At 35.6% G+C, this 14980-nt stretch overlaps 1 long non-coding RNA gene across 1 annotated transcript; it reads left to right on the top strand.

The window, feature by feature from the left end:
* Positions 1 to 10736: 10736 nt before the first annotated feature.
* LOC110938999 lies at positions 10737 to 14549 on the top strand. Its single transcript, XR_004892498.1, has 3 exons — positions 10737 to 12328; positions 12814 to 12976; positions 14331 to 14549. It is a non-coding gene; the product is annotated as an uncharacterized LOC110938999 (long non-coding RNA).
* The last annotated feature ends 431 nt before the right edge of the window (positions 14550 to 14980 follow it).

Raw genomic sequence — 14980 nt, 5'->3', positions numbered from 1 at the left:
GGTTTTGCAAAACCATGGGTTAAAACTATTAACACTTCAAAATTTGACTAGGTTCATTGAATCTGGTCAGAAACTTCAAAAATGGTCCCTACACTTGTAAAATTTGATTTTTTTGCACTTTTAAGTCCCGTTAACCCAATTTCAAGGCTCTAAAATAAAGTTAAGGTATAGGGAACTTAAAATATGCTCAAAAAACATCTCGGATGTCGGTTCGTTTGGTCGTACGGTTGCGTTGTTCGGTTAATTACGACGGAAATCGTAATGAACGCAAAAACGATCCAAATTACGCGACGTGTAGGATCGAGAGACGACCTAACGAGTCGATCAGAAGAGTGCTTAGACTGAATCAGAGGCGGAATTCATTGATTCAGTCTTTGTTTAGCTTGATTTCACTATTAACTGTTTCTATTATATATCTGGTAACAATTTACAACCACGGAGACGATTCGGCAGGGCTTCGCCGTCACATACAAGACCTTGATCGAACTACTACTGATTTCGCTCATAACTGCCTATTTATAGGCTTGTGATTTCGCTCATACATGCAACTGCATTAAGAGCGAAATCAGACATGACAATATTAGCGAAATCTGAACATTGATTCTTATGAGCGAAATCAGCCTAAATACAAGCATCCTCGATTTCCGTGCACTGTACAATCAGCCCTACACTAAGACTCGAACAAAGATGAAGTCGACAGACAACTGCACCAACAGACTCCCCCTTGAATGGTGACGGAATCTTCAGTGAGAGTCTTCAACATGACAATTCTTCAATCTTGATCGGTCTTCTTCAGAAACTCTTTCTGGAATCATGTACCCTGATCTTTCTCTGGCTCTAACTCTTGTCAGACTCCCCCTTTCATTAAGCTGGGATCGCTGTCTGGAATTTGTTATCACCTTTGAAATCAAATCCTGGTTTTATCAGTTTAAGCTCTTCTCAGGTTCTGATGCATCTCCTGGCTTTCCGTAGCAACAGGATCAGAAACCTACACAACTCAAAACTTCTATTACAACAAACAATGTTGTGATTCAACTTAATGAATCAACTAAACCTTTGAGAATCATTTATATTTAAAATTAATCAAAACTTTGAAACATTCCAAACCAATTAATCAAATCACCTGTTCATCATGTTTAGCCTTTGAGATTTTGAATATAAGTTTTCCAACATCAGTTGTCGAAAATCTTTTTGGATTTTTCAAAATATGAAACATAAATGTAAAAACATAAATTAAATGCATAAACGAAATATGTACAGCATTATTTTTGTGAGTTTGTGAAAGAGGATCATATCAGTTTTTAGACACAATCACAAACACCGTTAAGCTTTTAATCGTTTTAAGTTTTAAACAATTCACGTAGATTGACGATATTGTTGTCCACTTAAACTCAATCTAAAAACTTTCGACATGTTTACCGATACGTTAAAGTATATTAATTTTGCACTCAATTCTAATGGACCCCACGATCTCAGCATATCCCCTCATCATGCAATACACTAACTCAAGTAATGCCTTTAAACTTTTATCAACTGTGATGTGTGCGAAAACAAAGCAGAATGTTTAAACATTAACAATCAGGTCGATACTTCCGTATACGCAGAGAAAGTCCAATGTTTAAACAAAATAAAGAAACTAAAAATAAGTTGAAATTGTTTAGGCTTTAACCACCAGGTCGATACTTCCGTATACGCAGAGGTGATCCAAAGCTTAAACGAAACACCAAAGAAAATAAAGCAGAACGTTTAGGCAATAACATCCAGGTCGATACTCACGTATACGCAGAGGATGTCCAATGCTTAAACAAAATAAAGAAATAAGACAAGTTTAAATCTTTGCAAAATGAAAAGCACAATCACAGTATCATTTTTAGTAAAGTTGTGAAAGCTCACAGACTTGACCAGTTTTTATGCTTTTGGCATTCAGCGATTACTGAGCAGGCACACAATCAAGAAGGACAAAACTAAGTACTACGCTTTTGATCATGTTTTCCACTAGAACTAGGCTTTTTCTTTATCTTTGTATCGTTATTGCAAATCTACTAGTCTAGCTGAGCCTATCATCACATCTTTAGTGAGACCGTTTATCACTTTTTAGACTTTACATTTCTTTAGCATGCTGTGATAGTCCACTGATTTTCTATCATTTTCTCTTGTTTCAGCAAAACTCATTTTTAAATTTTTCAATGTTTTTGACATTTTCAAATTTTCTATTTTTTTAAAATTTTTACTCCCCCTAAAATCAAAATATGTCTCAATTTTGATTTTCTGGGAAAATTTGAAACAAACTGTACAAACTTGACAACTTGATGAGAATCACTTCAATTCTCCATCCACCTGGCATAAACAATCAGAACTCCCCCTCACAACAAACTATTTTCCCATTATGATTTCAAAACACTTAAGTTTGTTTTAATCAAAATGTTTTTTTCTGAAAAATAAGTTTGTTTACCAATCATTTGTAGGTTCGGGATCACTTCATCACATTGTTTTCTTCACACACATGATAGATTTTACAATTTCAGTTTTAGATCTCAAACATCACTTGTAGAAAATCAAGTACAACTTAATGTCCCTGATTTACCACATGTAAGGCGAAAAATCACCAGAGTGAATTTTTTCAAGAAATGTGTCGATTCATGTTCCACGCTTACCAACCTGGGAACTTCGGCAAGTCAGGCTTTTCTATTTGAACAGATTCACCCAAGCCTGACGATCCTTGGGTGATTTTGAATTCTTGTTCAACAATGGTGGAAAATTTGCATCATCCATTGTTAAACCCGAATTCTCCTTTTTTACCTCAACACCAGGCTCCTCTGGCTTTGACGAACCAGAATCATTGCCTGCACATGACTTGTCTGACTTTGACCTATCAGATTCATTGCCTGAAGATGGCTTGTCTGACTTTGACACGTCAGATTCATCGCCTGAAGATGGCTTGCCTGACTTTGACACGTCAGATTCATTGCCTGAAGGTGGCTTGTCTGACTTCGACACGTCAGATTCATCGCCAACCATTTTCTTCTTCTTCTTTTCTTCTTTCGTCCTCAGATTTGTATCCAATGAATTCGTCTTGCTTGACTTTGCAATCGAGGGAGTTGATTCATCAGAACTCTTATTTGATTCAACTGGTGAACCCGAGGACAAAATGTTCTCTAGATACTCTCTCGCCTTCTTCCTTTTCTTTCGCAGTCTGTCTTTCTGCCCCTGTGAAAGTTTAACTTTCTTTTCTTGAATTGTCTGTTCTTGAACTTTAGGTTTTAGAAACTTCTGTTCATGGGACTTGACATTGACTGGAATCTTTGCAAATTTTTGAGAATTAACCCTCAATCTGTCATTCGATCTTCTTAGGCAATCTCTGGCAATGTGACCTCTGATTTGACAATTATAGCATCTTCTCATCTCATAGCTCCAATTCTGGCAATCAACAGCAATGTGTCCTTGATAACCGCATTGGTAACACACTCTGTTATCATACCAATCACCATTCTCAGCCCAAACGTTCATATCAAAGCACTGTTTGGCTTGGTGATATTCCTTTCTACTCTCGATTGCTGGATTTGGCTTTTGAGCACTGTGGTCCGACCTGCACCACTTATTATCGACAATTTTTGAGCTTTCATTTTTCAATTTTTGTGCTTTTTGAATGTGATTGGATAATCGATCTGATGAGCTTTTATTATCTTTTTGAACATTTTTCTCATTTTTAATTTTTTGTTTCTGTTCCACTTTTTCTTCAAAGGTTTTTGCTTAGAGCATTCTCCATTTTCATTCGATTGCAGAACAGTTTTCTGAAATTTATCTTTTCATTTCAAAAACAATTTTTGTTTTTTAATTTTTTCATTTTCATCATCAGATTTCTCATCACAATCTTCAATTTTGACTTTGTCAAAATTTGTGACATCGTCACATATTGGAACAGAATTGATAGGTTTTGGACAGAGAAAATTCAAACTATCTGATGAAGTCACAAAACCTTTCAATTTCTTTTCAAGTTCATTAATCTTGTTTCTTGAATTTTCAGCTTCGTTTTCAAGCTGAGATATTCTTTCAAGATGAAACTTGATTGATTTTTCATTCTCAATCTTAATGTTTTCAAGAACAGATTTTTCATTTTCCAAAACTTTTAGCTGTTCTTGAAATTTTGTTTCATTTGCTTTCAAATTCTTGTTTTCCAGCTTTACCCAGAAATCTTCATTTTCTGAAGATTTTTTTTTTCTTTCAAAGTCCTTTTCTTTCTCTCTCAAAACCTTGTTTTCAGATGTCAAGCTGTTCAAATTACTTAACAGTTTGTCATTTTCAGCTTTCAGCTTCTCACAATTTCCCTGTAAATTCAGAATCTGTTTTACGTCAGTTTGCTTCTCATTTTTCAACTTCTTGACTTCCGATGTCAAACTTTCTGCATCCTTTAAGAGTTTGTCATTGTCAGTCTTAAAGTTGTCACATTTGGAGCATTCTGATTTGGAACTTGAAGATCCAAACTTCACAAATTCTTCATTCTTCGACATTTCCTTTGTCTCTGTCTTGTATGTTCCTGCACAAACAATTTTAACAAAATCAAGAGGTTTTAAATTTGTATCAATGTAACACCCCCTTTTAAAGTCATATTTCATGTTCTGTTTTGCAGCGAAACACATACATATTCTTTTATCAATTTCAGTAATTACATCCAAATTGATTTTGTCTAGATTTCCCAAATTCAATTTATCTAGATTTTCTTTGATTTTATTCATCAATATTTTCTTCTTATCAAAATTTTCATAACTTTGTGTTTGAAGTTTATTGATGAAATCAGATGAATGTAATTTTGAAAATTTAGGCTCTTGTTTTAATTTCTTTAAAACATCATCCCATTCGGCAGGTAAAGCATCTGCAAACTTTGATATCTTTTCAGCATCTGTCAATTTTATCTCAAACATTTTTAATTTGTCTATCAAGTAATCAAATCTCCTTTCCATCTCTTTCACTGTCTCATCCTTTTGACATGCAAAATTTTTAAGTCTAAGCATCCAAATCTTTTTATCATCTTGTTTATATATGCTCATTTTATACCAACCATAACCCCTATTTAACCTTTCAATAAGATCATTTTCCTTTTCGTCAAACATTTCTGCCGTATTTCAAATAATCCCGACACGTTTTCTCACAATACAACCTATCAAGCGAAATTAGAGTTTTCAAGTGTAAAACTCTTTGGAGCGAAATCACTTGTTAAGCCTCCTTGGAGCGAAATAGCTTTGATCACTGGAGCAAAATCTCAATCTTTGAATCCCAAGAGCGAAATCAAACTATTGCTCAGTTGTCACACCCCGACCGCGTATAACATGCAACCGCGGCGGAAACGTCGGGGAGTGTTGAGACAGAATTATTTGTTTCACAACCATGGCATACAAAGTTATATTTTATTTATCAAACAAGCGTGTTACATTGTCTTTAAACATGAAATAAAGAGTTTATAACATAATTAAACTAAGTCTATCTTCGTTTTATGTCTCTAAGGCACATGTCCGCCCTAGTGTCACAATCATCATCCTAAGCAATAGCTCCTGAAAACACATGTGAAAGTAGGTACGTCAGCATAAAAATGCCTGTGAGATACATAGGTTTTGTCAAAATAGAATTCATGACCTATGTTTGTGAAAATGTTTAGTCATGAACCTTGTAATTTGCTTTGTTTTATAAATTATATGAAAAACGATAGGATCAGATGATATGTATAAATAAAATGTAAGGTTAAATGAAAGTAAAAATGAGTTTGTATAAGATAAGTTGTTTGTAAAACAATGTCTTGTGAAGAATATGTTATTTGTGTAAAATGTAATATGTCTATACTGAAATGATTTAAATAATGCTACGATAGGTAATATTATACAAACATTTATATATAGGAAGTACCAGTGGCGTATCCACCATGTTTGTATCATATTACATACGCCACGTTACTCAAACCATTTACCCAAACCAACCACCATGTAAATTGTTCATGTATAAATCAATTGTCAAGTGTTATTGTGTAAACCATATCAAAATGTTCATGTCTAATGTAAACCACCAAATGTGTGTATCAATGTCAAATTGTTTATGTTTAATGTAAATCATATAATGTGTATCCAAAATATCATGTATGGCATGTGAAATATATCAACTAGGCCATAGGTAAAAATGCACAAAAACAGGGTATTGAATTAAACATAGTTTAAGTCAAAGTTATGTTTTGTGGAACAATTGCATGCTATACTGATACAAACATTTATGCGGTATTGTGAAAATGCATACATTCAAGCCTTTGTGACTGTGGTGATAGACCTTTAAACAAATTAAAGGTCTATATGTGTTATTGTTTATCGAATTCGGTCATTCCTTCCAATCCAAACAAACCCGAGATTTCAGGAATGGGAGTTGTCAAGTCCTATGGTACCATTACCTACTAACGGGCGGCATGATCGGTGTTAATGAATGTACATTGTATAATTTAAACAAACCAAATGTCATACCAAAATGTGAGCATGTGATGAACCAATGTACTAAGTATGCACAAAAATGGGCATACATAGCATAAAATGTAATGTAAAATAATGTACTAAGTACGCACACAATGGGCATACATAACATAAAATGTAATGTAAAACAATGTACTAAGTACGCACACAACGGGCATACATAGCATGTAATGTAATGAAATCATGTACTATAAATGTACTAATGAACATAGCAAGTATATGATGTGAAAACAGGAAAGCATGAAAGTAACAAGTAGGCACATGTGTTTCACCCCAAAACAGTTTGGAAAACAGTAAAAGAGGGGTCTATGTACTCACCTGAGATTGCTTTGAAGTCCTTGTATAACAACCAAATAATGCTAGAGATCACGGATATCAAACGGCACCTAATATAGGTAACTATGTTAATATACCGGACCTAAATCGGAGGATTTGGATAGAATGAGGGTTTGTAAACCAAACGAGTATGGAGACTCGTGTAATATGGTTTAACAAAGCCTTCATACTAAAATGAAACCTAACCTAAGTGCTTACGACCCATTACGACCCGTTTAGGTAGCTTATGCTACCTTAACGCGTCGTTCGCGTAAAACGCGTTTGGAACGCCTAACATTGTGACCATAAGGTATAACCTCGGAAGGTTATTCCCAATACAGCTATGGTCACCTAATGTGTTTGGTCGGATCCTAATGATCGACCAAATGGGTCGGGTTCGAAAGTATAAGCGATTGTTTAGATCGCTTACCTTACGACCCTATATAAGAACTATACTAAAAGTGACGAGCTAAGCATGTTAACACATGCTTAACTAAGTTTAGAAAACAGGTTTGGTATCAAAACAAACGGTTTTGATACCCACGAGTAGTTTGGTTACAAAATACGCAAGAATGCGCATTTTGGCCGAAACTACGACTCGTCACTGAGCCTAGATAACGTGGTAATCAGTAGGTATAGTCACTATGGACTATAACCATCGTGATCACGCTCACGTTATGAAGTTCCAACGAACTTCATGTTGACCATAAGCTAGTCAACGCAGAAAGTCAAACAAAGTTTGACTTTAGCACTCGAAAAGCAATAAAAGAACGAAAGAACACTTACGAAGGGTCCCCGAAAGCTAATCTTGATCCAGGAGCTCAGGTATGAAGCAATGGCATCAACTTAGAGCTCTTTGATCAGATTTGTGGGTTTAAACAAGAATAGGGGGGTATTTATAGGATATGCAAGACCGTTAGGATCGTTTCTTGAATATCGTGCCTTGATCTCATTCGTACACTTGTCAAAATGTTGTGGTATCAAAATGTGACCCCAACCCCAGAGATTGTGAAGAGGCATTCCCCTTGGAGGCTTGAAAGGCCATTTTCAGCAAGAACAACGAGTTTCTGCATCTGCAGGGCTGACGCGGGCCGCGTAAAGGTTGCCCCTAGGCTTACGCGGCCGCCTGGAGGTTCTGATCAGAAGCCAAGTTTCAAAAATGACAGTTTAGGTCCCTGTTGTGGTTTAGGGCAATTTCCGACATATTTAAGGCCCGTTAAGCCATCTTTGAGGCCCTAAAATGATGCTTAAACATTGAGGACATGAAACATGCTCAAAAATATGCCGGATGTTGGTTAGTTTGGCCGTACGATCGCGATGTTTGCTTAATTACGACGGAATGCGCATAAGCGCGAAAAACGATCCAAAATGCGTGACGAATGGATTTTTCTCATGCCAAACACTAAGGCATAATATTAAGATGCTTGCATAAATTTTTGGATGTCCGGATGTATTCAGAACGTAAGTTATGCGCAAAAGTACAAACTTATGCATTTTTGACACTTTTAGTCCCTGAATGATCCAAAAGTTTATTTTAGCACATCGAACACCTCCAAGCCTATTTCTAAGCTTTGTAAAGGATATTTAAGGTGTGTTTAACTTATGGTCATGTTCCGGAATGTTTGTTACAGTTCAAATTGGCATACTTTCGCAGTTTGTCAAGTTTAGTCCCTGTAAGCGAATTAACTTGTTTTTGCCATACCAAAGCCTTCAAAACTTATTTCTAAGTTATGTAAAGGTTATTTAAGGTATGTTGAGTATATGTTGATGTTCCGGAGTATTTGTCGCATTAAACTGAGTACGCTTACGCACCAGTTTGCGTATAATTCTCCAGAAAGCGATGTAGAGTTTAAAATTGAACAAAATTCAAAACATGAAAAATGTAAAACACAACCAAGCAAACATTGGGATCAAATAACATTGTTTTATTGATAACTGAACTGTTCACAATGATTTCAAGCACAAATGTTACATCAGTGGAGCAAAATCAGACAATTGTACTCTAGAGCGAAATCAGAACTGTGATTGGAGCGAAATCCCAAGAATGATGTCCTATGAGCGAAATTAACTTGTAACTTGAGCGAAATCAGGACACCAAGAGCGAAATCAGATGTAAACTATGAGCGAAATTACAGAATGTCCGTATAAGCGAATTAACTCGGGTTCAATTTTAGTCCATTTTTACTTTGAATTTAGGTCTCAAACTTCAGGGATTTATCTATGTCCAATTATCTACAGTCTGAGAAATTTTGAACAGGTTTTGACCAGTAAATCTCGTTCTGTTGAAGAAAGAAGGAGTAGAAATCAGAATTTTCCAGCGAAAACGAGCTAAACGGTAAGAACTCTTCCTCCTGAGCTCTGATACCACTTGTAGGATCGAGAGACGACCTAACGAGTCGATCAGAAGAGTGCTCAGACTGAATCAGAGGCGGAATTCATTGATTCAGTCTTTGTTTAGCTTGATTTCACTATTAACTGTCTCTATTATATATCTGGTAACAGTTTACAACCACGGAGACGATTCGGCAGGGCTTCGCCGTCATATACAAGACCTTGATCGAACTACTACTGATTTCGTTCATAACTGCCTATTTATAGGCTTGTGATTTCGCTCATACATGCAACTGCATTAAGAGCGAAATCAGACATGACCATATAAGCGAAATCTAAACATTGATTCTTATGAGCGAAATCAGGATATATGGTGATTTCGCTCCAAATGACACAAAGTCATTATGAGCGAAATCAACCTAAATACAAGCATCCTCGATTTCCATGCACTGTACAATCAGCCCTACACTAAGACTCGAACAAAGATGAAGTCGACAGACAACTGCACCAACACGACGAATGGAACTTTATCATGCCAATCACTAAAATAAAATATTTTAATGATTACATAAATTTTTGGATGTCCGGATATATTCAGGACGTAAGATATGCGCAAAAATGCAAACTTATGCACTTTTGACGCTTTTAGTCTCTATTAATCAAATAAGTTCATTTTAGTATACCGAACCCCTCAAAGCCTACTTCTAAGCTATGTAAAGGATATTTAGGGTATGTTTAACTTATGGTCATGTTCCGGAATGTTCGTTACTATACAAATCGGTATAGGTTCGAAGTTTGACACAATTAGTCCCTTCGATCGAACAAACTTGATTTCAACACACCATACCATCCAAAACTTATTTCTATGTTATGTGGAGGTTATTTAAGGTATGTTAAGCCTATTTCACTATTCCGGAGTGTTCGTTGCATTAACCTGGTTATCAGTGCGCGTATAACCTTCCAGAAAGCGATTTAAAACTTGAAATCGAACAAGAATTGATATGTGCAAACGATACACATACTTATACAAATCCCAAGTATGAAATACAATATTTCATTGGTTTGGAATTTGTTTGATGGTTGAAGTGACACAGGTGTCACAAGATATCCCAGTATTAGGGTTGTAAACGAGCCGAGCTAAACCGAACCAGAGTGCGTCAAGCTCAGCTCGTTTAAAAATCGAATCTAGCCGAGCCGGCTCGTTTAAAACCGAGCTGACTTCGAGCCAGGCTTTTTTTGAAATTTTTCGAGCGAATTTCGAGCGAGCCTAGAGCCACGAACTTTTTAAACAGAATAGTAAGCGAACTATAAAATGAATAAGAAAAGATTTATTGTTACTTACCTTAATCTATATCTTTTAAATCAATATATTAATAATTAAAACTATAGTTGAACAATCTATTTCTTTTGATAAAAAAAGTAACCATATTAAAATCCTATAAATAATTAAAATCCTATAAATAAGTAACAACTTTGAGCTTATCTTGGTTGTACCCTTAGCTTTGGGTGTTTTTCAAAATAAAATGGATTATGTGGTCGTGCTTCATACATCTGTCCTCACATTTATGCCAGCTATTCAAGACACTTTTATGTGCTTTGTGAGGAACAAGGGAAGATAGAGAGTGCAGTAAGGGAGAGAAAGGTAGATTCGGAAAAGAGAGAGACGTGCCTCCGACAACGGGTTCCCGGCACGTGCAGATGGTGGCGGCTTAAGGGTTTTCTGTGGTTTAGTTCTGCTATGCGGCTGAAACCAAAGCTCTTTATAAGGCCCTCAATAAGTGATGGTGGGTGCAGCTATTGGTTGAATTAAGCGGGTTTTGATGACATGTACCCATCTTAACTCTATCCGTATCATTTAATTGAAGATTAGATTATCTCAGACCTTAAAAGATGAATTGTTATTAATGTTTTTATAATATTAAGACAATAAATCAAGAGTTTTACCTCTTTAAAAGTCCAACTTTGATGTAGATTTCAGTAATGTTTGTTAGTTTTGATATTGAGTTGTAAGTTGATGTTGAAATGTGGATGATTTGCAGTATAAAGAAGTGCAGGGTAAATGGGCTTTTACAATATAGTGTCTTTATTTAGCATTATTTTATTTGATATTAGGTTATCAATAGGTGATTATTGGGATTTTAGATACAAAGCATTTGATGAATTGGAAGGAATTGAAGTAGCTTGGAATCAAATAAACATTTCTGATTTCTTAAGGAATCCAAAGGAGCTGGAGCGTCTATACTCAGAAGTTCAATTACTTAAAACGCTTAGGCCTAAGAACATTATCAAATTTTACATTTCTTGAGTTGATACAATGAAGGGTACATTGACTTTATTACTGAGATTTTTACATCTAGAACATTAAGACATAAGTTTTAATTTGTGTCGCGTGTATTTTGTTGCTGAGACATGTGAAAAAACGATGGCTTTGGATGATAGTGTGATTGTCAAATTTAGAGGCTTGGTAATTATCAAAGTTAATGGAGTGTGCCTTATATAACTTACAATATTTGTCCGGTATTTATTCCTTTTATTTACAATTTAGCCATCCATGATACTGGTAGTAAGTTAAATCATTGATGTGTTAATCTTACATATAAGATATAAAAACATATTTTAGTGAAATAAATTATTTTGGTCAAACTTGGACTTTTAAAGAGGTAAATCCCTGACTTATCTCTCAAAAATTGAATCTTGGTTCTTTGGTTATGATTTATCGGGGGTCATCATCGCGGTTCTTACAGTTTTTTAAAGAATTGGTGATATATTCATTTCATGGTAAGTATAAAAAATTTTCTATGTTAATTTCTTAACGATGATGTAATGTATGGATGCATGTTTTCACATGAGAATCGACTATAAATCACTGTTTGAAAAATTATTCTTAGGTTCCGGATATGTGGAACAATAACGGATCAATTGCTCTGCATGGAACAGGCGAAGGACCGTCACTAGAACCGCCGGGGCGGAGGTGTTGGTGGCTCTACTCTGCCACCGCCACGGCTGCTCAACCATCGTATATTGTGTTGTCATCTCTAATGGAAGCGGAGGCATGGTTGGAGGAGTAGGCGCGACTGCGGGATGCAGTTGAACTCGAAGTGGTATGGTGATAAATAGAAGTTTGGATTAGTTGAGACGTATAAGGAAGATATGTCGCCGGAGCATGTTAAGAAGATTATCAGGTGAGGTTGTTTGCTATTTTTACCTAATGGTTTAATCATTTGTTGCATGTTATAGTTTGAATTACTTGGAGACTATAGATTTTAGCTCATTGAGTTGCCTCTAATGTTATAGTCTTTATGTTTTATGTGTAAATCGCAACCAGAAGTCGAATCTGGTAGATGTTTTTTTCTAGAAGTTATGAGGTTTGGGTGCTGGCGAGGATTTGATGTTTAAATCTGATCTAAGCTTTTTTTTATAGGCTTAGAAACAAGTCATCTTCTCCCCAAATTAACCCTAGCATTGCAACCTTCCGCGTGCAAACCAAATTCTTGGTACGCATTTGTTTAAAAAAAAAAACCAAGAAAAAATCTAATAGTGGGAGAAACAAAACTGTGTAGACTTCAAAAATAATTATATTGTTAACAATCAATGTAGGCTTCAAAAAATTTCAGTTTCAAATTGTGAATTGTGATTTTGACTATGTAAATTGATTTTGGTTTTGTAGGTGTCGATAACCTACCATGGCCATCAAATTGCACGGGATCTTACGTTCAACCCCAACATATCATGCTATGGTGGCACTTTTTGAAAAGGATCTCAACTTCTAGTTCGTTCTGGTCGATTTTACCACCTCTGAACAGACCACACCTCAGTTTGTCGCTCTCAACGTACGGTAATCCCTATCACTAGATTTCTCAACAATTAATCTGTTGTTCACTTGATATTTTCAGAATTTTATACATTATGTGTATGATTTGAGTGTGTGTGTGTGTGTATATATATATATATATATATATATATATATGTACAGGGGACCGCTAGAATGAGAACCACCTCGAGTTGTAAGAACCGCGAGAACCACACCGTACGGGGCGAGGTGGACCAATTTTTTTTTCAAAAACGTAGATGCATGTATTATAAACACATTCGTAAAAAAAATTTTAAAAAAAATGCCGTGCGTGTAGTTTTTTACACCATACGGAACTCGTAAACCACAAACTTGTGGTGTAAAAAACTACACGCATGGCATTTTTTTTTAAATTTTTTTTACGAATGTGTTTATAATACATGCATCTACGTTTTTGAAAAAAAAAATTGGTCCACCTCGCCCCGGATCAAGTAGTTCTCGCGGTTTTTACAACTCGAGGTGGTTCTCATTCTATTCTATATATATATATATATATATATATATATATATATATATAGGGTAAGGTTCATGCGAGAACCACCTTATTGCGAGAACTGCGAGAACCGCGAGAACCAATGTGAACACACCCTAAAATAGCTAAAAAAACCCTAAAAAAAACCTAACCCCCACCCCCCAAAAACCTAAAGCCCCCCCCCCCCCAAAAAAAAAAAAAAAAAAAAAAAAAAAAAAACTAATCCCCCCCCAAGCTAAATGCTAAAAACTAAAACTCTCAAAAAACCTAACCACCCCCCCCCCAATCCCCCCCTCCCCCCCAAAAAAAAAAAAAAAAAAACCTAAACCCCCCTCCCCCACCCCCAAAAACCTAAACCCCACCCCACCCCCCCCCCTTCCCCCCCCCCTCCCCCCCCAAGCTAAAATGCTAAAAACTAAACCCCCAAAAAACCTAAAAAATCTAAAAAAATCAAAAAAAAATTCTAAAAAAATCTAAAACTTTTTTTTTATTTTTTTACTATTTTTTATGTTCAAATTGCTACTTTTAGTAGCCAAAAAAAAATTTTTTTTTTGGATACTTAAAGTAGCGATTTTTATATAAAAAATAGTAAAAAAATAAAAAAAATTTTTTGGGTGTTTTTTAGATTTTTTTAGGTATTACTGTTTGTGTTCACACTGGTTCTCGCGGTTCTCGCAATAAAGGGTGGTTCCTAACGGATCTTTGTCCTATATATATATATATATATATATATATATATATATATATATATATATATATATATATATATATATATATATATATACATACATTTGACTATTTTAGTGTCAGTTTCAGTTTTTATTTCTATTTCTTGGGCTCAGTATTTAGTAATTTGTTGCAGGATCTGGTACTTAAGGATGCGAAGAAATCAGTAATCTATCTGCGATATAGACATTGTGGATCGAAGTGGAAGCATAGAAGTTTGATCCGACGTCTTCGAAACTGACTTGGGAGTTGTATTTTAACCAGATCCCCGCCGCATTTCGGCGGGTTGTAAATCTAGTTATTAATTAAACAACATTGCTTAGATATATTAGAATATATGTATATAAACACACACTCACACACATAATTTGTGGTTTAATTTAAACGTGCCAAACGATCGAGCCAACGGGCCTACTAATGAGCGAGCCACAGACCGAACCTACTTTGGCTCGGGCTCGGCTCGTTTACAAACCGAACCGAGCCGAGCCGAGCCAGCTCGTTTAAAATCGAGCTGACGTCAAGCCGAGCTTTCTTCAAACACTTTTCAAGCGAATTTCGAGCGAGTCTCGAGCTACGAGCTTTTTAAACAGCCAAACCCGGTGTGCCAAAGAATTCCCCTTTTAAAATCTACCACATATGCACATGCATGTTATTATATGTGTACCAATGGCAGACCCAAAAACCTTTTTAATAGAGGTTAGAAATTTTCAAATATTTATCACTAAATCTAAAATTTTTTCTATCTGGTTTGAGTTAGGCTGAGTCGGGTCACAAATTCAGACCCAA

This window comes from Helianthus annuus, chromosome 5 (assembly GCF_002127325.2).
Source record: "Helianthus annuus cultivar XRQ/B chromosome 5, HanXRQr2.0-SUNRISE, whole genome shotgun sequence".
In the NCBI taxonomy this organism is placed as follows: Eukaryota; Viridiplantae; Streptophyta; class Magnoliopsida; order Asterales; family Asteraceae; genus Helianthus; species Helianthus annuus.
Note: the sequence above shows the minus strand (reverse complement) of the source record. Positions and strands in the feature narration are given on the sequence as shown.